We start from the raw sequence: 22,691 nt of genomic DNA, 5'->3' as shown, positions 1-22,691 counted from the left end.
AGGCCTAATACTGGTTTGTCGCATCTTCATCCATTTCCTTTCTTTGTGGGGATGGGGAATGTCTACCCAACTACCCCTACAGGGAGGGTGTTTTCTCCAAAACATACACTCCAGACACCTGGCCTGGTATGACCCACGCCTCACTGGGGCAGCCCTTTCATGTGGGCACATTTAATGGCCAGTCACCGTGAGCCGGGGCCACTGGTCCCACTGCCGCATTTACAGTTATGCGGCGGGGCAGGGGCTGTGCTGTCTCCACCTGGTTAGGAATTTTTCACAAAAAGCGACTTCGAGCTTTGTTGTTTTCTTCATAAAAGGGTTCAGAAGGGCAGCAGCCGTGTTCTAGGATATACTTAAGATTGCCCTTCTGGAACTGCCACCTCCGGCCCCTCTTCTGTCTCCTCCCCTCTCTTTCCCTCTCCCCCATCATTCCCACGCATACCAGATAATGGGATTATATATGAAGCTGTTTGAATATATGTGGTTTATAAAATAAATGTTAATTTTTTGTTACTTCCGAAAAGAAAATAAATAAAAATTATATAACAAAAAAAAACATCTAGGGCAATCAAGAGGTTAAATGTGTGCCTAACAGTGCTTGGTGCATTCACTATGTGCTGTTTTTACTAAGAGATGTGCCAGTTTTTATTCCCTGTTTTGCAGGGAAACAACAACAGGCACATCCCCGCTAACAGGACAGAGCTCTGTATTGCTTACATTCACAGCGCTCTGTCCTGTCATCCTCTTCGCTGATCAGCAGGTGCTGGAGGTCAAACATTGGCTGTGACCAGCTGATTGGCTTGTGCTGTGACTAATCACAGCACAGCCAGTGCTCCAGCAGCCATGCACGGGTACTTTGCATCTTACCAGTTCTTAGATATGGTGTTAGAATTTGTTTTTCTTTTTTAGGCTTTTTTTCCTTTCTTTTAACCTGGTGATCCTGCCAATAACATTCTACAAGGGTGGCAATAATCACTCACTGTATCTTTGTTCTGTAGTCCCTAAAGAGAGAGCTGGGAACAGTTCTAACCTATAACAGTCAGCAGAAGCAGAGAGGACAGAAGGTATCAGCTTGCTAGATTTCTGGCAGGATCACCAGGTATTTAAAAAAAAAGAAAAGAAAAGAAAAAAAAGAGTTGTTTTAGGAGTTATGTGTTAGTGGGTACTTTATTGTAAGGCACGTTTTTTGGCAGCTCCAGGATGGTCAGCAGTCAGCACCAAGAGCCTCAATAGTTTACATACTGTATGTCCCTACTTGCTCCTTAGATGTATTGGTAACACAAAAACCCTTCTGAAAGAATTCAGAAAACTGTACATAAAACACGGCTAGTTTGTGTGTTGTATGGCAACATTTGTGCTGAATATATAGATCGCATATTACTACTGGGGTCGTTCTCAAACTGCTTTACAATGTTGTGCTGCGCTGTACTTTGCAGCACAGTCCCAGCTCACAAACACATTTGTTTTTGTTTTAAAGTTTCCCATACACACTTGTGCCAAGTATGGGTGACTGTTCTTTGCGGCTGAGCGTGGTTTATTTGGAGCAAGGGATGAGATAATGTAATAATACAACACTCCTGCTTAGCTATTGAGGTGGCTGGTGTGTAAATAGGGGATTTTTCCAATAAATGTTCTATTTCGTGAGATTTATAACTTTTGACCAATACATCAAATCACGCAGATGTAATTTATTTAACTCCTAATGGATACTATACTAATGGATTCAATACTATGGCCAGCTTATTGCAAAAAGGTAGCTTTTGATGTTACATACATTTTGTACCACATTATTGCAAAAATAAGTTAAAACTAGTGTTGAGCGAACACGGACTGTATTATTCGTGTTCGTACCGAATAATTGGATTTTTTTTACCCGAACACGGACACGGACACTTTACTGTATGTTCGGGTAAAAATCCGTGTTCGGTCGTTTTATTTCCGGGTTTTGCATGCTTTGGCGCTCTTTTCATGGCGGGCTTTCAACAGCCAATCAACAATCGTTTAACTGGTGTGCCTTAAGCCATCCCAGCCATGCCTGCAAATGTCTTAGTAGCTGTGATTGGCCGTCTGAAGCATGTGACCAAGTCTTTATAAGTTCGAGGCAGCCGCCGCAGCAGCGTCATACTGCTGCTTAGCTAAGGGACAGAGCACACATCAATGTGCTGGCTGCTGATTAGGGAAAGATAGGCAGGAAAAAACCATTTGTGTCCGGATAGAATTGAGGGACAGGTCGGAGTGTTTAGGCAGGGCGAGTTGTAGGCATTTTAGGGATAGAGTCTGCTGAATTATAGGGTCAGTGTCTTCTACAAACTACAATCGATATTGCTGTGTGGGGGGTGGGGTGAATCTGCACTCAATCCTGATCTACGATCTCTTCTCAATCCTGTTAGGGACAGAGTCTGCTGAATTTTAGGGAAACTGTGTTCTACAAACTACAATCGATATTGCTGTGTGGTGTGGGATTGGAGATAGGCAGGTGTCAGTGATCCACATCCATTTTTCTGTGTGTGAGCTGCAGTGAACACAATCTTTTTGGGCTGCAGTGAACACAATCTTTTTGGGCTGCAGTGAACACAATCTTTTTGGGCTGCAGTGAACACAATCTTTTTGGGCTGCAGTGAACACAATCTTTTTGGGGTGCAGTGAACAAAATCTTTTTGGGGTGCAGTGAACACAATCCTTTTTGGTGTGCAGTGAACACAATCTTTGTGGGGTGCAGTGAACAAAATCCTTTGTGGGGTGCAGTGAACACAATCTTTTTGGGGTGCAGTGAACAAAATCCTTTTTGGGGTGCAGTGAACAACATCCTTTTTGGGGTGCAGTGAACACAATCTTTTTGGGGTGCAGTGAACAAAATCCTTTGTGGGGTGCAGTGAACACAATCTTTTTGGGGTGCAGTGAACACAATCTTTTTGGGGTGGAGTGAACAACATCCTTTTTGGGGTGCAGTGAACAAAATCCTTTTTGGGGTGCAGTGAACAAAATCATTTTTGGGGTGCAGTGAACACAATCTTTTTGGGGTGCAGTGAACACAATCTTTGTGGGGTGCAGTGAACACAATCTTTTTGGGGTGGAGTGAACAACATCCTTTTTGGGGTGCAGTGAACATCCTTTTTGGGGTGCAGTGAACACAATCTTTTTGGGGTGCAGTGAACACAATCTTTGTGGGGTACAGTGAACAGAATCTTTGTGGGGTGCAGTGAACACAATCTTTGGGGGGTACAGTGAACACAATCTTTTTGGGGTGCAGTGAACACAATCTTTGTGGGGTGCAGTGAACACAATCTTTTTGGGGTGGAGTGAACAAAATCATTTTTGGGGTGCAGTGAACAACATCCTTTTTGGGGTGCAGTGATCAAAATCCTTTTTGGGGTGCAGTGAACACAATATTTTTGGGGTGCAGTGAACAAAATCCTTTGTGGGGTGCAGTGAACAGAATCTTTGTGGGGTGCAGTGAACACAATCTTTGGGGGGGTACAGTGAACACAATCTTTTTGGGGTGCAGTGAACACAATCTTTGTGGGGTACAGTGAACAGAATCTTTGTGGGGTGCAGTGAACACAATCTTTGGGGGGTACAGTGAACACAATCTTTTTGGGGTGCAGTGAACACAATCTTTGGGGGGTACAGTGAACACAATCTTTTTGGGGTGCAGTGAACACAATCTTTGTGGGGTGCAGTGAACACAATCTTTGGGGGGGTACAGTGAACACAATCTTTTTGGGGTGCAGTGAACAACATCCTTTTAGGGTGCAGTGAACACAATCTTTGTGGGGTGCAGTGAACAACATCCTTTTAGGGTGCAGTGAACACAATCTTTGTGGGGTACAGTGAACAGAATCTTTGTGGGGTGCAGTGAACACAATCTTTGGGGGGTACAGTGAACACAATCTTTGTGAGGTGCAGTGAACACAATCTTTGTGGGGTGCAGTGAACACAATCATTGTGGGGTGCAGTGAACTCAATCTTTGTGGGGTACAGTGAACACAATCTCATACTTCTGAAGATTTGAGGGTGCTGCCTGTTCCATACTCCCCCTACTCCTCATCTAGCCTTTTAGGGGTACAAACAATAGTAATTGGGGCCTAGTGTGGTTGTGTACGTGTGATATACATACACTTTTTTTGGATCATATTTTCTATTCCGCTATTTAATCAAAAACCTTTGGGGATCAGTTAAATTGGGGGATAGTCTGTGTTGGTACGTGTGAGAGAGATCCACCTTTCCAAGTTGTTGGGGTTCATCTCATACTTCTGAAGGTTTGAGGGTGCTGCCTGTTCCATACTCCCCCTACTCCTAGCCTTTTAGGGGTACAAACAATAGTAATTGGGGCCTAGTGTGGTTGTGTACGTGTGATATACATACACTTTTTTTGGATCATATTTTCTATTCCGCTATTTAATCAAAAACCTTTGGGGATCAGTTAAATTGGGGGATAGTCTGTGTTGGTACGTGTGAGAGAGATCCACCTTTCCAAGTTGTTGGGGTTCATCTCATACTTCTGAAGGTTTGAGGGTGCTGCCTGTTCCATACTCCCCCTACTCCTCATCTAGCCTTTTAGGGGTACAAACAATAGTAATTGGGGCCCAGTGTGGTTGTGTACGTGTGATATACATACACTTTTTTTGGATCATATTTTCTATTCCGCTATTTAATCAAAAACCTTTGGGGATCAGTTAAATTGGGGGATAGTCTGTGTTGGTACGTGTGAGAGAGATCCACCTTTCCAAGTTGTTGGGGTTCATCTCATACTTCTGAAGGTTTGAGGGTGCTGCCTGTTCCATACCCCCCCTACTCCTCATCTAGCCTTTTAGGGGTACAAACAATAGTAATTGGGGCCTAGTGTGGTTGTGTACGTGTGATATACATACACTTTTTTTGGATCATATTTTCTATTCCGCTATTTAATCAAAAACCTTTGGGGATCAGTTAAATTGGGGGATAGTCTGTGTTGGTACGTGTGAGAGAGATCCACCTTTCCAAGTTGTTGGGGTTCATCTCATACTTCTGAAGGTTTGAGGGTGCTGCCTGTTCCATACTCCCCCTACTCCTCATCTAGCCTTTTAGGGGTACAAACAATAGTAATTGGGGCCCAGTGTGGTTGTGTACGTGTGATATACATACACTTTTTTTGGATCATATTTTCTATTCCGCTATTTAATCAAAAACCTTTGGGGATCAGTTAAATTGGGGGATAGTCTGTGTTGGTACGTGTGAGAGAGATCCACCTTTCCAAGTTGTTGGGGTTCATCTCATACTTCTGAAGGTTTGAGGGTGCTGCCTGTTCCATACTCCCCCTACTCCTCATCTAGCCTTTTAGGGGTACAAACAATAGTAATTGGGGCCTAGTGTGGTTGTGTACGTGTGATATACATACACTTTTTTTGGATCATATTTTCTATTCCGCTATTTAATCAAAAACCTTTGGGGATCAGTTAAATTGGGGGATAGTCTGTGTTGGTACGTGTGAGAGAGATCCACCTTTCCAAGTTGTTGGGGTTCATCTCATACTTCTGAAGGTTTGAGGGTGCTGCCTGTTCCATACTCCCCCTACTCCTAGCCTTTTAGGGGTACAAACAATAGTAATTGGGGCCTAGTGTGGTTGTGTACGTGTGATATACATACACTTTTTTTGGATCATATTTTCTATTCCGCTATTTAATCAAAAACCTTTGGGGATCAGTTAAATTGGGGGATAGTCTGTGTTGGTACGTGTGAGAGAGATCCACCTTTCCAAGTTGTTGGGGTTCATCTCATACTTCTGAAGGTTTGAGGGTGCTGCCTGTTCCATACCCCCCCTACTCCTCATCTAGCCTTTTAGGGGTACAAACAATAGTAATTGGGGCCTAGTGTGGTTGTGTACGTGTGATATACATACACTTTTTTTGGATCATATTTTCTATTCCGCTATTTAATCAAAAACCTTTGGGGATCAGTTAAATTGGGGGATAGTCTGTGTTGGTACGTGTGAGAGAGATCCACCTTTCCAAGTTGTTGGGGTTCATCTCATACTTCTGAAGGTTTGAGGGTGCTGCCTGTTCCATACTCCCCCTACTCCTCATCTAGCCTTTTAGGGGTACAAACAATAGTAATTGGGGCCCAGTGTGGTTGTGTACGTGTGATATACATACACTTTTTTTGGATCATATTTTCTATTCCGCTATTTAATCAAAAACCTTTGGGGATCAGTTAAATTGGGGGATAGTCTGTGTTGGTACGTGTGAGAGAGATCCACCTTTCCAAGTTGTTGGGGTTCATCTCATACTTCTGAAGGTTTGAGGGTGCTGCCTGTTCCATACTCCCCCTACTCCTCATCTAGCCTTTTAGGGGTACAAACAATAGTAATTGGGGCCTAGTGTGGTTGTGTACGTGTGATATACATACACTTTTTTTGGATCATATTTTCTATTCCGCTATTTAATCAAAAACCTTTGGGGATCAGTTAAATTGGGGGATAGTCTGTGTTGGTACGTGTGAGAGAGATCCACCTTTCCAAGTTGTTGGGGTTCATCTCATACTTCTGAAGGTTTGAGGGTGCTGCCTGTTCCATACTCCCCCTACTCCTAGCCTTTTAGGGGTACAAACAATAGTAATTGGGGCCTAGTGTGGTTGTGTACGTGTGATATACATACACTTTTTTTGGATCATATTTTCTATTCCGCTATTTAATCAAAAACCTTTGGGGATCAGTTAAATTGGGGGATAGTCTGTGTTGGTACGTGTGAGAGAGATCCACCTTTCCAAGTTGTTGGGGTTCATCTCATACTTCTGAAGGTTTGAGGGTGCTGCCTGTTCCATACCCCCCCTACTCCTCATCTAGCCTTTTAGGGGTACAAACAATAGTAATTGGGGCCTAGTGTGGTTGTGTACGTGTGATATACATACACTTTTTTTGGATCATATTTTCTATTCCGCTATTTAATCAAAAACCTTTGGGGATCAGTTAAATTGGGGGATAGTCTGTGTTGGTACGTGTGAGAGAGATCCACCTTTCCAAGTTGTTGGGGTTCATCTCATACTTCTGAAGGTTTGAGGGTGCTGCCTGTTCCATACTCCCCCTACTCCTCATCTAGCCTTTTAGGGGTACAAACAATAGTAATTGGGGCCCAGTGTGGTTGTGTACGTGTGATATACATACACTTTTTTTGGATCATATTTTCTATTCCGCTATTTAATCAAAAACCTTTGGGGATCAGTTAAATTGGGGGATAGTCTGTGTTGGTACGTGTGAGAGAGATCCACCTTTCCAAGTTGTTGGGGTTCATCTCATACTTCTGAAGGTTTGAGGGTGCTGCCTGTTCCATACTCCCCCTACTCCTCATCTAGCCTTTTAGGGGTACAAACAATAGTAATTGGGGCCTAGTGTGGTTGTGTACGTGTGATATACATACACTTTTTTTGGATCATATTTTCTATTCCGCTATTTAATCAAAAACCTTTGGGGATCAGTTAAATTGGGGGATAGTCTGTGTTGGTACGTGTGAGAGAGATCCACCTTTCCAAGTTTTTGGGGTTCATCTCATACTTCTGAAGATTTGAGGGTGCTGCCTGTTCCATACCCCCCCTACTCCTCATCTAGCCTTTTAGGGGTACAAACAATAGTAATTGGGGCCTAGTGTGGTTGTGTACGTGTGATATACATACACTTTTTTTGGATCATATTTTCTATTCCGCTATTTAATCAAAAACCTTTGGGGATCAGTTAAATTGGGGGATAGTCTGTGTTGGTACGTGTGAGAGAGATCCACCTTTCCAAGTTGTTGGGGTTCATCTCATACTTCTGAAGGTTTGAGGGTGCTGCCTGTTCCATACCCCCCCTACTCCTCATCTAGCCTTTTAGGGGTACAAACAATAGTAATTGGGGCCTAGTGTGGTTGTGTACGTGTGATATACATACACTTTTTTTGGATCATATTTTCTATTCCGCTATTTAATTTAACTGGGCCTCCATGCGAGACCTGTGTGCCTTGTTGCGCTGTTTTGAGTACTCCACCAACATGGCCAGTGGCAATGACGCCGTTCTCAGCTTAACTATCCCACTTCTATGCCTCCTTGAAAAAACAATTCGGGCGATGATGGAAGAGGATGTGGCACAGGATGAGGAGGAGGAGGAGGATGAAGAGGTAACATTTCCAAGGCTTTCAGGGCAGTCATTCGCAAGGGGCTCCGAGGGTGGGTTCCTGCACACGCAAACGCCAGGGACGCAATTGTCCAGCAGGGGCACAGTTCTGGAGGATGAGGAGGATGAGGAGGAGGAGGAGCTGGAGGAGGAGATGGAACCATGTTCACAGCAGGGTGGCACCCAGGCCAGCTCATGGCCATCACTGGTGCGTGGCTGGGGGGATACAGAGGACACGGACGATACACCTCCCACAGAGGACAGCCTTTCGTTGCCTCTGGGCAGCCTGGCACACATGAGCGATTACATGCTGCAGTGTCTCCACAACGACCGCCGAGTTGCCCACATTCTAACTTGTGCTGATTACTGGGTGGCCACGCTGCTGGATCCCCGTTACAAGGACAACGTACCGTCCTTAATTCACTCACTGGAGCGCGATCGCAAGATGCGCGAGTACAAGCGCACGCTGGTAGACGCCATGCTGCTGGCATTCCCATCTGACAGCGGGGCCACAGTGGAAGCACAAGGCAGAGGAGGAGGAGGAGGAGGTCGCCAACGCAACCAGGGCACCGCCAGCACCTCAGAAGGCAGGGTTAGCATGGCCGAAATGTGGAAAAGCTTTGTCAGCACGCCACAACAAACAGCAGCACCAGCAGCTCAGATGGAACGTCTTAGCAGGAGGCAGCATTTTACCAACATGGTGGAGCAGTATGTGTGCACACGCCTACATGTAGTGAATGACGGGTCTGCCCCCTTCAACTTCTGGGTCTCCAAATTGGGCACATGGCCTGAGCTTGCCCTTTACGCCTTGGAGGTGCTGGCGTGCCCTGCAGCCAGTGTATTATCTGAACGGGTATTTAGCACGGCTGGGGGCGTTATAACAGACAAGCGCAGCCGCCTGTCCAGAGACAATGTGGACAAGCTCACGTTCATTAAAATGAACCAGGCATGGATCCCACGGGACTTTTCCGTACCTTATGCAGAATAGCAATGGATACCGACCTTACCCACCCATTGTTCCATTTTTGCTCTTTCTCACTCTTTTGGGGTGTACCCTCATTTAAAATTTTTGAAAAGAAGCAGTGTTGGCTACCTCGTCCTCCTCCTCAGGGCCAGATTAATGTAGGGGCTATTGGAGCTGCAGCTCCAGGCCCCTACCTTTTATATAGGCCCCGGGTTGGCCATATTCACTGTTACCGCTCTTCTGTCACTTGTAAACACAGAAGTCTGGCTTCTATGCTCGCTTCCCCAGGCAGCACCCTCAGAACCTCCCCACACAGCGTGAAGGCCGGACAAGGAGGGACAGTTGGCGATGCATGGATGTGTTTATGGGCTTCAGAGACAGCATCCCATGTTGAATTAGGCATGCATGGCTGCACCCTTCCTCCTCTGGGTGCATGGCAAGGCACGGCCCTTAAGGCCCTTCAAAATCCTCAGCACCAAGCCCATGATGCTGTTAATCCGGCCCTGGTCCTCCTCCACCGCCGCTTCCACCTACACCGCCCATAGGTGTGCGCAGCCTATTGCATTAAGGTGTGCACCCCAAAGTTGAAATACACATGCATGTGTTTGCCAGCAGGGAGAGTAATGTATCGGGGCCATGTACCTGTAGGCAAGGAGAAATAGAGCAGAGCAGGTCCCAGGGAGATCTTTCCCATCTCCTCACTGGCAATGCTATGTGCCCTAGGTGATTAGGGTGTGCCCAGGCACACCCAGCACACCCTGTGCGCACGCCTATGTCACCGCCACATCCACCACCACCTCAACCTCCCTCCTACTCCATATGGGCCTCGTCCTTCAGAGATGAAGAAGAACATTGTTTTATTTTTCTGTTTTTTTTTGTTGTTTTAAGTTATTTCCCTATCCACATTTGTTTGCAGAGCACTTGCCATGCTCTTAATTACGTTTTGCTGCCATTTGCAGCACTCTAGCCCTTTCCTTTGGTGTTTTAGAGCCATTTTAGTGCCTTAAAGTTCGGGTCCCCATTGACTTCAATGGGGTTCGGTGTCCGGGAAAAGTTCGGTAAAAGTCCGGGACACGGACCCGGACTTTTTTTTAAAGTTCGGCCGAACCCGTCGAACACGGACATCTAGGTGTCCGCTCAACCCTAGTTAAAACATAATATTTTGTGTTTTAGGAATAGATGTTAGAAATGACATTAGAAAAGAACATGACCAAAAGGTGTCGTGTTTTACTAGCTTGAGAAACATGCTTTAAAAGTAAGGCCCGCTTCACACTTTGATATCTACTGTTGTATTGCACTCCTGTGCTCTGTACAAGGACAGGATATTGAAGTAAGCATTTTTAATCTGTATTAATGAGTGTCATTGCAGTGAAAATTTTAATGGTAAAATGGTGCATTTTATTTGAAATATATACAGTATAAAAGCAATTTAATTCATTATGTGAACTGTCAATATTCAGAAACCCTAGCTGACTATACTGTATATACAGGAAGAAGAAGAAAGAATAATAAGAGAGAAGAAAGAAAGAAAGAAAGAAAGAAAGAAAGAAAGAAAGAAAGAAAGAAAGAAAGAAAGAAAGAAAGAAAGAAAGAAAGAAAGAAAGAAAGAAAGAAAGAAAAAAGAAGAAAGAAAGAAAGAAAAAAGAATAAAGAAGGAAGAAGAAGGAAAGAAAAAGACGAAGAGGAAAGAAGAAGAAGACAAAGAAGAAAGAAGAAGGAAGAAAGAAAGAAATAAAGAAAGAAGAAGGAAGAATGAGAATAAAGAAGAAGGAAGTGAAAGAAGAGGAAGAAGAAGAATAGGAAGAAAGAAGAAGATAAAGAATAGGAAGAAAAAAAGAAGAAAGAAGAAAAAAAATAGGAAGAAAGAAGAAAAAGAAGAAGAAAGAAGAAACAAGGAGAAGAAGAAGAAGAAAAAAAAGAAGAAGAGGAAAGAAAGAAGAAGAAGGAGGAAGGAAGAATAAGAAGAAGACGAAGAAGAAAAAAAGAAGAAGAAGAAAGAAGAAGAAGATGAAGAAGAAAGAAGACAAAAGAAGGAAGAAGAAATTAGGAGCAGGATTCTCTGTATTTCATCCTCAGTTTAGAAGAGTGCTGCAGGCTTTATATGTACACTTTAATCTATCTCTTAAAAAAAGGATCAAACCCTTAAACAATCTCACTTAACATACACATCTGCTATTGCATACACATTGGGCCAGTCGATATGTGTAGCACCAGATTATTTCTATTAATTTCCCTAAATATTTCTAACAATGTCAGGGTTGGTCTCCTATAATCTAAACTCCATATACAACATTATTACAGGCATACCCCGCTTTTAAGTACACAACGGGACCAGAGCATGTATGTAAAACGAAAATGTACTTAAAGTGAAGCAATACCTTTTTTAATTTCCTAGGGAAGCTGGCTGGCCACAAATATGATATGTTATAGTCCTGGGTCCCCTCACATTGCTCCCTAAGTTTGGTATCCCTGTCACTTATGGTTTGGGAGTAGTGCCATGTCAAGCTGACAAAGATTTCCCATAGACGCCAATGTTAAAAACTGGGAGTAATGCCATGCCAAGCTGACCAGGCTGTGTCCGTACTCGCGAGTGTACGTAAAGTGAGTGTACTTAAAACGGGGTATGCCTGTACTTTGTCAATGCATAAAATATCAGTACTAAACAACTACAATCTTAGACCCCGTTCACACTGGGGCGATCCGACTTGCCGGGGCGACCTCACAGGTCGCGGCGCGCAGCTCGCACCGCGACCTCGGAGCGGCCGGCACGAACTTCACAACATTGAAGTCAATGCAAGTCGCTCCAGGTCGCCCCAAAGAAGCTATGGACCCTTTTTCTAAGTCGGAGCAACTTGTGTCGCTCCTATTAGAACGGGTCCACAGCTTCTCTATGGCAGGCGATCTACGGCGACCTGTCAGGCGACCAGGTCGCCTGACAGGTCGCCCCAGTGTAAACGGGATCTTACTGGTCAACTTTAAAAAGCTGCCTATTTAAAGAGGGAAATACAATGTTGTATCATTGAATTTGTGATAGAAGAACATAAACATGACTTGTTTTACCTGCCAAAGGATTTTAATTGTACTCAATCTTTAGTCGCAGACACCTTTGCCAGGCATCATAGCTAGGTCAGTGATCTCACTTAACATTGCATAAAAGACTAGCATAAGTTTATGCTATGAAATTGTATCATATAAATCCGTCAAATAATTGGTGTGCCATAAACACACATTTTATTTTGTGTGATTTTTTATTCTATACATAGGAAAATAATAATAATAATAAAAAAAAAAAAAAAACATGAGTATGCAAACATAGGCACAACAAAACTGCATTATAGGTGATATAAAAGTCTATCTATCTATCTATCTATCTATCTATCTATCTATCTATCTATCTATCTATCTATCTATCTATCTATCTATCTATCTATCTATCTATCTATCTATCTATCTATCTATCTATCTATCTATCTATCTATCTATCTATCTATCTATCTATCTATCTATCTATCTATCTATCTATCTATCGAGCAGTACAATTCCACTCCACTTCCTTAATGATCCCAGGCCAATAAAACCTCTGGGTGATTCTCTCCCGGGTTTTTTCTGCTCCCAAATGTCCCCCAAGAATGTGCCCATGGGCCAGTTCCAAAACCATCTTGCGGTACGGTTTAGGCACTACCAGTTGCTCAAGGGTGTCCTCTATCCTCTGTGACACTCGATATAACAGGTCCCTTTCAATAATGAAGTAAGGGAGGGTTAACTAACTCCCCATCTATCTTCACTACATTCTCCCGGGCTCTTAGCAATGTGGGGTCCCTCAATTGCTCAGTGATAACATTTTCTCGGTGCACCTCGAGGTCATCAAACCCTATCGGCCGCTGTTCCTCTTCTGAGGTAGCAGGCTCCTCCCTAGGGACTTGTGTTTCCCCTGCTAAGACTGAGAATGGAAACTCAGGAGAATCCTCCCAGTTAGAGGATTCTGGAGTAGATGTTTCAGGCTCAGAAGAACCACCTACTGGGGAATCTGGGCAACCCCAGAGTTCCCAGAACTTTGGGAAATCCCTTCCCATAACGGCGTCATGTGGCAGTTTGGGAACTAAACCCACTTGGTGACACAAGTTACCAAGGGAGGTTTCAAAGGAAACCGTAGTCACCGGATATTCTGGAGTGTCCCCATGTACACAAACTACAGCCATTTTCCTAGGATGTAAGGTTTTTCCCACCACTAGATCACTTTTCACTAAGATGACCAGGCTACCTGAATCCAACAATACCACAACATCTTTACCATCTAAGCACATTCTATATAAAGGTTTCTCATTCCCCTTTACTGCAGTGCATGTGGTTGCAAAAAGGGACCGTTGTCTCTCTGTCAGAAAGTCACACTGCATGAGTTCATCACCCGCTGGGCAAACCGCTGCTACATGTCCCTCTTCCCGGCAACTGTAACAAATCAACCTTCTGGTCCTCTCCTGTGGGATGGGTCTTCCAGGCCGCTCTCGCCAAACATTAGCAGTAGTCCCGATAATACCTCTAGTTGCTCTTTGGTCCCTCTCTCCACCCCCATCCCTTGATGCAGTCTTACCTATAGGTGGGGCTGGTCTGGTCTTGGGGTGAAAAGTCTGTGCCTCTCTGGGGAAAGAGGTCAAATTCTCTGTTATTAGGTACCTTTCGACCAGGTCTTCTAGTTTGTCTGCGGTTTCCGGACCACCATGGCTCATCCATTTCTGCAGGGTGTTAGGAAGAGACCTAAGAAATTTGTCCATGACTACTCGTTCCAAAATTTTTGGTACGGACAGAATTTCTGGCTGCAGCCATTTCCTAGCCAAATGGATGAGGTCATACATCTGCGACCGAGGTGGCTTCCTCAGGTGATTACTTCAATTGTGGACCCACTGAGCACGGACAGCCAAGGTTACCCCAAAACGTGCCAATATTTCCTCTTTTAATCGATGATAGTTTTTTTGCATCTGCAAGCTCCAAATCAAAATATGCCTTTTGGGCTTCTCCAGATAATAGGGGGGCCACTAGTCCAGCCCACTGTTCTTTAGGCCAACTCTCTTTCTCCACTGTTCTTTCAAACGTGGTCAGAAACATCTCAGGGTCATCATCTGCAGTCATCTTTGGCAATAAATGGGTTACCCGAAAAGTCGGCATGTTACTGGCCTGACTCCCAGCCTCGGTCTGCTGTCTCTGAAGCTGTATCACGATGGCCTCCATTTGCTGCTGGTGTCTCTGTTCCAGGCCTGCAATGCTCTCTTGGTGAGCCTGTTGTTGAGCTGCAAGGCTCCGCTGAAAATCTGCATTTGTCTGCTGTTAATTTGCATTTACTATAGCCAGTTGTTTCAGTATCTCCTCCATTTTGGGTTTACTTTAACTACCCGCATCCTCCACCATGTTTAAGGGGTTAGCTCAGTAGCGGGTGTGGGTGACCCCTTGGGTGGGTTAGCTACAGAGAGAGAGACAGCTGAGGAGTGGTTGAAAACAACGGTCTATGTTTTATTCTTCCAATTAGCTGGAAACAAGTGCAAGCATCCAAACAGCATAAATCAAACAAACATAAAATAAAACCTGGCCACTTGGGGCGTCTACCTTTACAACACAGGAACCTACCTATGGAGTCTGTCCCAACCTACTGCTGGTCATACAGCAGAAAACCAATAGTCCATTTGTTTTCCTTTCGCACAGAAAAAGTCAACACCACCTCACCTTCAGAAGTCTCTCTCAGCTCACTGCTCTCCTTAACGCAAAAATCCTCAGGAGGCAGCAATCAGTAGTCATCTTCTGGATAACTTATAGAGGCCTTAATTGCCTCATTCTGAATAGCTGAAGCTTTCCAACGTCCTTAAACCTTTCTGGCTATCTCTGCAGCCGACAGATGATAGTAATTGGTGAATTGTCTAAACAAGGCAGAAATGTATCTCCCGCCTGTGACAACACCCACAGATTTACCTGACTTCCTGTCACAATACACACAGGACTACCATCGGGGGGGGACAGCCCATACACATGTAAGGGGCCCTGGTGTCCCAAGGGGCCTGGCCACCCAGGCCCCAACTAAAAAGACAGAGTTGTTGCTGTAGTAACTAGCAATTGCTAAAGCAAGGTAGCTGCAGAATGAGCCGATGTCTCTTTGCTACATCGGGATGTCTCTCTGCTAAATATATGGGGCTGTCGCTTTACTGGATTTTGTTGTCTCTTTGCTGAATATATGGGGCCATCTCTTTGCTAGATTGGGTTCATTTTCATATACTAAGTTGTAAGAGTGAAAAAAAAGAACGCTGTAAGATGGCCAGTGTGCAGATTTGGTGGGACGGCCAGGGGTCCCAGGCTTTAAGCCCCCAAATTTTCTGATGGTTGCCCTGTATACACACACACACACATATACACACACACACACAAGGATATATATATATATATATATATATATATATATATATATATATATATATATATATATGTATATATATATATATATATATATACAGTGGGTACGGAAAGTGTTCATACCCCCTTAAATTTTTCACTCTTTGTTATATTGCAGCCATTTGCTAAAATCATTTAAGTTCATTCTTCTTCCTCATGAATGTACATATAGCACCCCTGTAACGCTTCTGCGTTTCTTATATGGTGTGGATTTTCAGCTGCAGAAATAGTTCCATGTCAGTAGTCATGTAAGAGATATGCTGAGATACCATTCCCAACCTCAATGACTCATCATGTGTGGAAGGTCTTATTTCAGCCAGTAAATACACACAATTAGCAAGCTGGTTCCTAGTGTGACTTTATGTATGTGGTAACACAATGATGAGGGTTTGAGGGATAGGTTGAGTGAAGGTGGTAGGTGATAGACACTTGAAGGTGAGACAGTAGCAGATGGATACAGGAAGGTTTAGCAGTCATGTATGGTAGCAGATGACAGAGTAGCAGGTGGACATACAAGAGTGATCAACCCAGTGCAGGAAAGTAGCAGTAGCCTCAAGAGCTAGCAATCTAGTTATGCAGATGTGATAAACAGTCTTTACTATGCAGAGCTAGATAGTGTAAGCTTAGTATAAGTTTATAGAGAATTCCCCTGCGGGGTACTTAGCACTATTAGCGATACAGCCGAAGGGTGGTTCAGGAGAGGCGGATGATCCAGTAGCGGTATACAGGGATCAGCGCAGCGAGGTTCCCGTCAGCGAGGTGAGCTTGCAAGCATGGAAGCTTCAAGCAAGGTTAGCATCCAGGTAAGGGTGTTTGAACGAACACATGTGAGTGAGAACCGGCGCTTTAAATAGCCATCTAGTCCGGCGCTGGATGATGACAGCTCCAGTCTTAAAGGTGTATGCGCACCTTTCCAAAAGTAAATGGTGGGGCGCATACACTTGTGGAAAGTGTAATTTAGGGTACCAAAGGTACCGGAACATTACAATACCCCCCCCTTAAGGCCTGCTCCTGAAGGCCTCTGGAGCTGGTTTGTCTGGGTATCTCGCATGAAAATTGCGGATTAATCTAGGGGCATGTATGTCAGAGGTGTTTAGCCAGGTGTCGTCTTGGGGCCCATAGTTCTTCCATCTAACCAAGTACTGAAGTCTTCTTCTGTAGATACGAGAATCCAGAATCTCTTTTATCTCGTATTCTTCTCCACCTTCAACTTGTACAGGAGGGGGAGGTGGAATATTAGGCCTTATTCCTTGGTCCGGAACATGGGGTTTTAGTAGCGACACATGGAAAATGGGATGGATTTTTAGGTCCATTGGCAATGTAAGCTGCACTGCAGCTTTTCCAATAAGTTTCTTGATTGGGAAAGGTCCCAAGAACAGAGGTCCAAGCTTTTTGCTAGGGATCTTCAGTCTCAAGTTTTTTGTTGAGAGCCAAACGAGGTCCCCGATAGTATACTGTGGAGAAGGTCTTCTACGAAGATCATAGTACTTCTTTTGTTGACTGTGAGCGTGTGCAATGGTAGTATTTAGTAAACCCAGAGAATCCTTTATTTGGGTAAGATAGTCTGAGGCTACTGGGTTATTTGAAGGAAAGATGCGTGGAGGGAGAATAGAGGGATGGAACCCATAGTTCAAGTAGAACGGACTCTGCTTGGTTGTACTGTGAGTTGCGTTGTTGTAGGCAAATTCTGCCAGGGGGAGAAGATCCAACCAATCATCCTGTTGGTAAGAAGTGTAACAACGTAAATACTGCTCGATGCATTGGTTGACTCTTTCAGTCTGTCCGTTGGTCTGCGGATGGTAAAGAGAAGTGAGCTTCCGCTCAATCCGTAGTATGTGACATAGTTCTTGCCAGAATTTAGAAATAAATTGGGATCCACGGTCAGACAGAAGAGTTTTTGGGATACCATGTAATCTGAAGACATGTTTCATCAGGAGTTCTGCCGTTTGTATGGACGAAGGTAGTCTGCGAATAGCAATGAAATGTGCCATCTTTGTCAGATGGTCCACTGACACCAAGATGGTATTAAATCCTTTGGAAGGAGGCAATTCTATGATGAAGTCCAATGACAAAACCTCCCATGGAGTTTGGGGTATTGGTAGACTGCATAGTAGACCGGATGGTCTCGTAGTGTCAATTTTGGACCTGGCACAGACATTGCATGAAGAGACGAATTTTTGTATAGATGTTTTCATGTCAGGCCACCAGAATTGTCGAGAAATCAAATTGAAAGTCTTTGTCATACCCATATGTCCTGCCATAGGCACATCATGCGATAATTCCAAGATCTTGGTGCGTAGGGTAGGTGGTATGTAAAGTTTGTCGTTGTAGTAGAGGAAGCCTTCTGCATCAGTATTTAGTTGTGGTGGGGGTGAATCCAAACTTATACCATGCAGAACCTCTTCCTTTAAGGAACGGACAACTCCAATAATGCGTTTGTGAGGTATTATAGGAACGGAAGGGATTTCAAAGTAGTTTTCTTCAGTTAGTCGTGATAGTGCATCCGCCTTTTTGTTCTTATCTGCAGGTGTGTAGGTCACTAGGAAGTTAAACCTTAGAAAGAATAGTGACCATCGTACCTGTCGATGCGAGAGAGTTTTGCTAGTCTGAAGATATTGGAGGTTTTTATGGTCCGTGTATATAATTATTGGTAGTTGGGTGCCTTCGAGTAAATGTCGCCAATTCTCCAGAGCCAATTTTATAGCAAGCAGTTCCTTTTCACCCACGGGGTAATTTATCTCGGGACTGCTCAGGGATTTAGAAAAAAAAGCGACTGGATGAAGTGGTGAAGTGTGGGTAGGTCGTTGGGAGAGTATTGCTCCTACTGCCATGTTTGACGCATCTACCTCCAGAATGTATTGGAGGGATGGGTCTGGATGGCGTAATATGGGAGCGGAAGTAAACCTTGTCTTTAACAAGTGGAAAGCCTTATTTGCTTCTTCTGACCATTTAAATGGTATTTTTATGCTAGTGAGCTGCGTGAGGGGTCTCACAATAGCAGAAAAGTTTTTTATGAACTTCCTGTAGAAATTTGAAAATCCCAGGAATCGCTGTAGCGCCTTGCGTGTAGTTGGTGTAGGCCAATCCTGAATGCAGGATATTTTACTCATGTCCATCTCGATTCCTGTTTTGGATATGATGTAGCCTAGAAAGAGTACCTCATCTTTATGGAACAAGCATTTCTTCAGCTTCACATAAAGATTATGTGCAAGCAATCTCGATAATACAAGTCTTACATGTCTTATGTGTTCAGACAGGGTCCGTGAATATATAACTATATCGTCCAGATATACCACAACACAGACATCTAGTAAGTCTTTAAAAATATTGTTTATAAATCGTTGGAAAACTGCAGGGGCATTGCATAGGCCGAATGGCATCACAAGATATTCGAACAATCCGTATCTAGTTCTGAATGCAGTCTTCCACTCGTGTCCATCACGGATTCGAATGAGATTGTATGCTCCTTTCAGGTCTAATTTTGAAAAATAGGTAGCTCCACGCACCTGCTCAATGAGCTCAGGGATAAGCGGTAGAGGATAGCGATCTTTTATTGTGATAGCATTCAATTTCCTGTAGTCGATGATAGGTCTGAGACTTGAATCTTTATTGCGAACAAAAAAGAGTCCTGCTGCTGTGGAAGAAGTGGAAGGTCTAATAAAACCTTTTTCCAAGTTCTCATCCAAATAGGTTTTGAGATGGGCAAGTTCATCCTGTGAAAGAGGATAAACATGACCGAACGGCAATTTGCTATTTGGGAGTAGATCAATGCTACAATCATAGTCTCGATGAGGAGGTAATGCTTGAGCATTTTTCTCAAGAAAAACCTCAGAAAGATCCTGATAACATAGTGGTGCAATCTCATCTGTCACCACAGACAGAATCTTCCCGGAAAACGGGAGGTTACACGTTTCCTCGCAATAACAAGAAGGGAAGGTCAAGGACCGTTTCTTCCAATCTATGGTTGGTTGGTGTGTGTGCAACCAGGGAAGTCCCAACACAATGGGAAAGTGGGGTGATGGTATTAAATCGAAGGTAGAAGTCTCCCTATGAGACTCGTTAATAGTGACTAGAAGTGCTTGTGTCTGATCGGTGATCGGACCAGAGGATAACGGAACACCGGTAATAAGACTTACTGAGACAGGTTTGAGTTTAGAAATAATAGGAATTTTATTTAAAGCAGCAAAACATATATCCATATAATTTCCACAAGATCCTGTGTCAATCATGGCCCTAGTAGTAATCCTGTTCTGGTCCCACTGTAATGTCAAAAAAACAGAAATGTAGGGGTTAGTGAATGAAGTTGTCAATCCTCCTAGGGAGACATGTGAACACTCACCCTTCTTTCTGTTGACTAGGGGACAGACGTTTATCTTGTGATCCGGGGATGCACAGTACAAGCAGAGATTTTCATTTCGTCTTTTGGCTTTTTCCATAGTTGATAGCGGTGGGCGTATGGTTCCTATCTCCATAGGAACGGGGTCATCGGCCAGACTCCGAGAGGAAACGGATAATGGCATTCCCATCTTTTCAGCCTTTCTTTCTCGTAGTCTTCTATCTATGGTAATACTGAGTTGTATTTTGTAAGGGGGGATGGGTGCGCTGATAGTGCGTTGAAGCTGCTCCCGGTATTCAGTGCTTTTGAATATAGATAAATGTATATGTGGTGTGGGGTGCGCTAAACAACAAATAAATAATGAATATATAACATATATCTATGTGTGAACCAAATCAACAAAAGTAAATATATATAACATATATCAATCTGTGAAGCCAATTAATAATGCAAATCCATTGGTGCATAAACATAAAAGTTCATAAGTGTCCATAAATATTTTGCAGGTGAGTAGAATTGTATTCTATCCGAATAATACGTGTATCCACCACCGAGTGAAATTCATCCTTACCAAACGGAAATAAATAAGGTGCAACTATATTTTCTTGTGCTGAAAAAATATCCAATCTCCTTGTGAACAAACACCACGTGTAAATCACCAAGAATTAGCCTCTTACCAGATGGTAATAGGTATGCACTTGTTCAGTGAAACCACCGCCTTGCTTCCTCTTTAAAATCCTGAAGTGGGATGTAGAACCGCTCTACCTTTCTTTCTCCACTAGATGGCAACGAGTACCAGCAAGAAACACAGCCTCATCCTTCTTTACAAGCTCACAAAACCACCGTGTATTAAAGGAAAAAAGAGGGCTAATAGTGTATTACCCTTGAGATTTATTCAAAAAACAGTTGATAATGCACTTACAATTAGATGTCTTGTATTCAGCATAAACATAGGCATACGAATTCCTGCAAAGGCTTGCGGCCGGCTGCAGCACGGACCGCAAGTTGTGTGTGACGTGTGCGCCTCCTAATCTGACCGGTTTCTTCCCATAGGACTTCTACTGAGACAGGAGTACTGGCGCATCGTCACTTCCGCTTTATTTATACAGGTGGAAGCAGATTGTCTAACTTCCGGTGTCTGCAGAGCAGGTATTATAAAACATTGATCCATGAATACTGAGTTGTATTAGTGTATCCAGGGTTTTTGGCAGATCCGCTCGGGCGAGCTCGTCCTTAACGGCTTCTGATAGGCCAAGCCTAAATTGGGTTTTCAGAGATGCATCATTCCATTCTGAATCAAGGGTCCATCTCTTGAACTCTGCGACAAAGTCTTCTACAGGCCTCCTTCCTTGTTTCAAGGATCTTAACTGAAGATCAGCAGTACTCTGCCTATTGGGGTCATCATATAGGCTAGTGAGCTCTGCCAGGAACAAGGCATAGGAGTTCAGAAGCTGGTCGTTTTTCTCAAAAAGAGAATCTGCCCAGGCTCGAGGATCGTTTGATAGGTAAGAAATAATAGTACAAACCTTAATGTGATCAGTAAGGTAGGTACGAGGTTTTAGCAAAAAAAGTAACTCACATGCGTTTTTAAATTCGCGAAATTTTTTGCGATCGCCTGTAAATACCAAAGGGGGATTTATCTTGGGTTCAGGGGACTGAGCAGAGGTAAGTTGTATCAGTCTAATTACCTGCTGCGACAGAGCCTGATTGTCTTCTTTTAATTCAGCAAGTGCGTGTATTAACGCAGATACTTGCTGTTTTAATTGTGTCACCTGAGTGGTTATTTCTGCTGAATCCATTTTTTGGTTCGTTCAATCTGTAACGCTTCTGCGTTTCTTATATGGTGTGGATTTTCAGCTGCAGAAATAGTTCCACGTCAGTAGTCATGTAAGAGATATGCTGAGATACCATTCCCAACCTCAATGACTCATCATGTGTGGAAGGTCTTATTTCAGCCAGTAAATACACACAATTAGCAAGCTGGTTCCTAGTGTGACTTTATGTATGTGGTAACACAATGATGAGGGTTTGAGGGATAGGTTGAGTGAAGGTGGTAGGTGATAGACACTTGAAGGTGAGACAGTAGCAGATGGATGCAGGAAGGTTTAGCAGTCATGTATGGTAGCAGATGACAGAGTAGCAGGTGGACATACAAGAGTGATCAACCCAGTGCAGGAAAGTAGCAGTAGCCTCAAGAGCTAGCAATCTAGTTATGCAGATGTGATAAACAGTCTTTACTATGCAGAGCTAGATAGTGTAAGCTTAGTATAAGTTTATAGAGAATTCCCCTGCGGGGTACTTAGCACTATTAGCGATACAGCCGAAGGGTGGTTCAGGAGAGGCGGATGATCCAGTAGCGGGATACAGGGATCAGCGCAGCGAAGTTCCGTCAGCGAGGTGAGCTTGCAAGCATGGAAGCTTCAAGCAAGGTTAGCATCCAGGTAAGGGTGTTTGAACGAACACATGTGAGTGAGAACCGGCGCTTTAAATAGCCATCTAGTCCGGCGCTGGATGATGACAGCTCCAGTCTTAAAGGTGTATGCGCACCTTTCCAAAAGTAAATGGTGGGGCGCATACACTTGTGGAAAGTGTAATTTAGGGTACCAAAGGTACCGGAACATTACAACCCCATACTGACAGAAAAACACAGAATTGTTGACATTGTTGCAGATTTATTAAAAAAGAAAAACTGAAATATCACATGGTCCTAAGTATTCAGACCCTTTGCTGTGACACTCATATATTTAACTCAGGTGCTTTCCATTTCTTCTGATCATCCTTGAGATGGTTCTACACCTTCATTTGAGTCCAGCTGTGTTTGATTATACTGATTGGACTTGATT

This window comes from Pelophylax lessonae (genome assembly GCF_965119305.1).
Source record: "Pelophylax lessonae genome assembly, chromosome: 5".
NCBI classification, from domain to species: domain Eukaryota; kingdom Metazoa; phylum Chordata; class Amphibia; order Anura; family Ranidae; genus Pelophylax; species Pelophylax lessonae.
The sequence above is the reverse complement of the archived record's forward strand: the minus strand, read 5'-3'. Positions refer to the sequence as shown.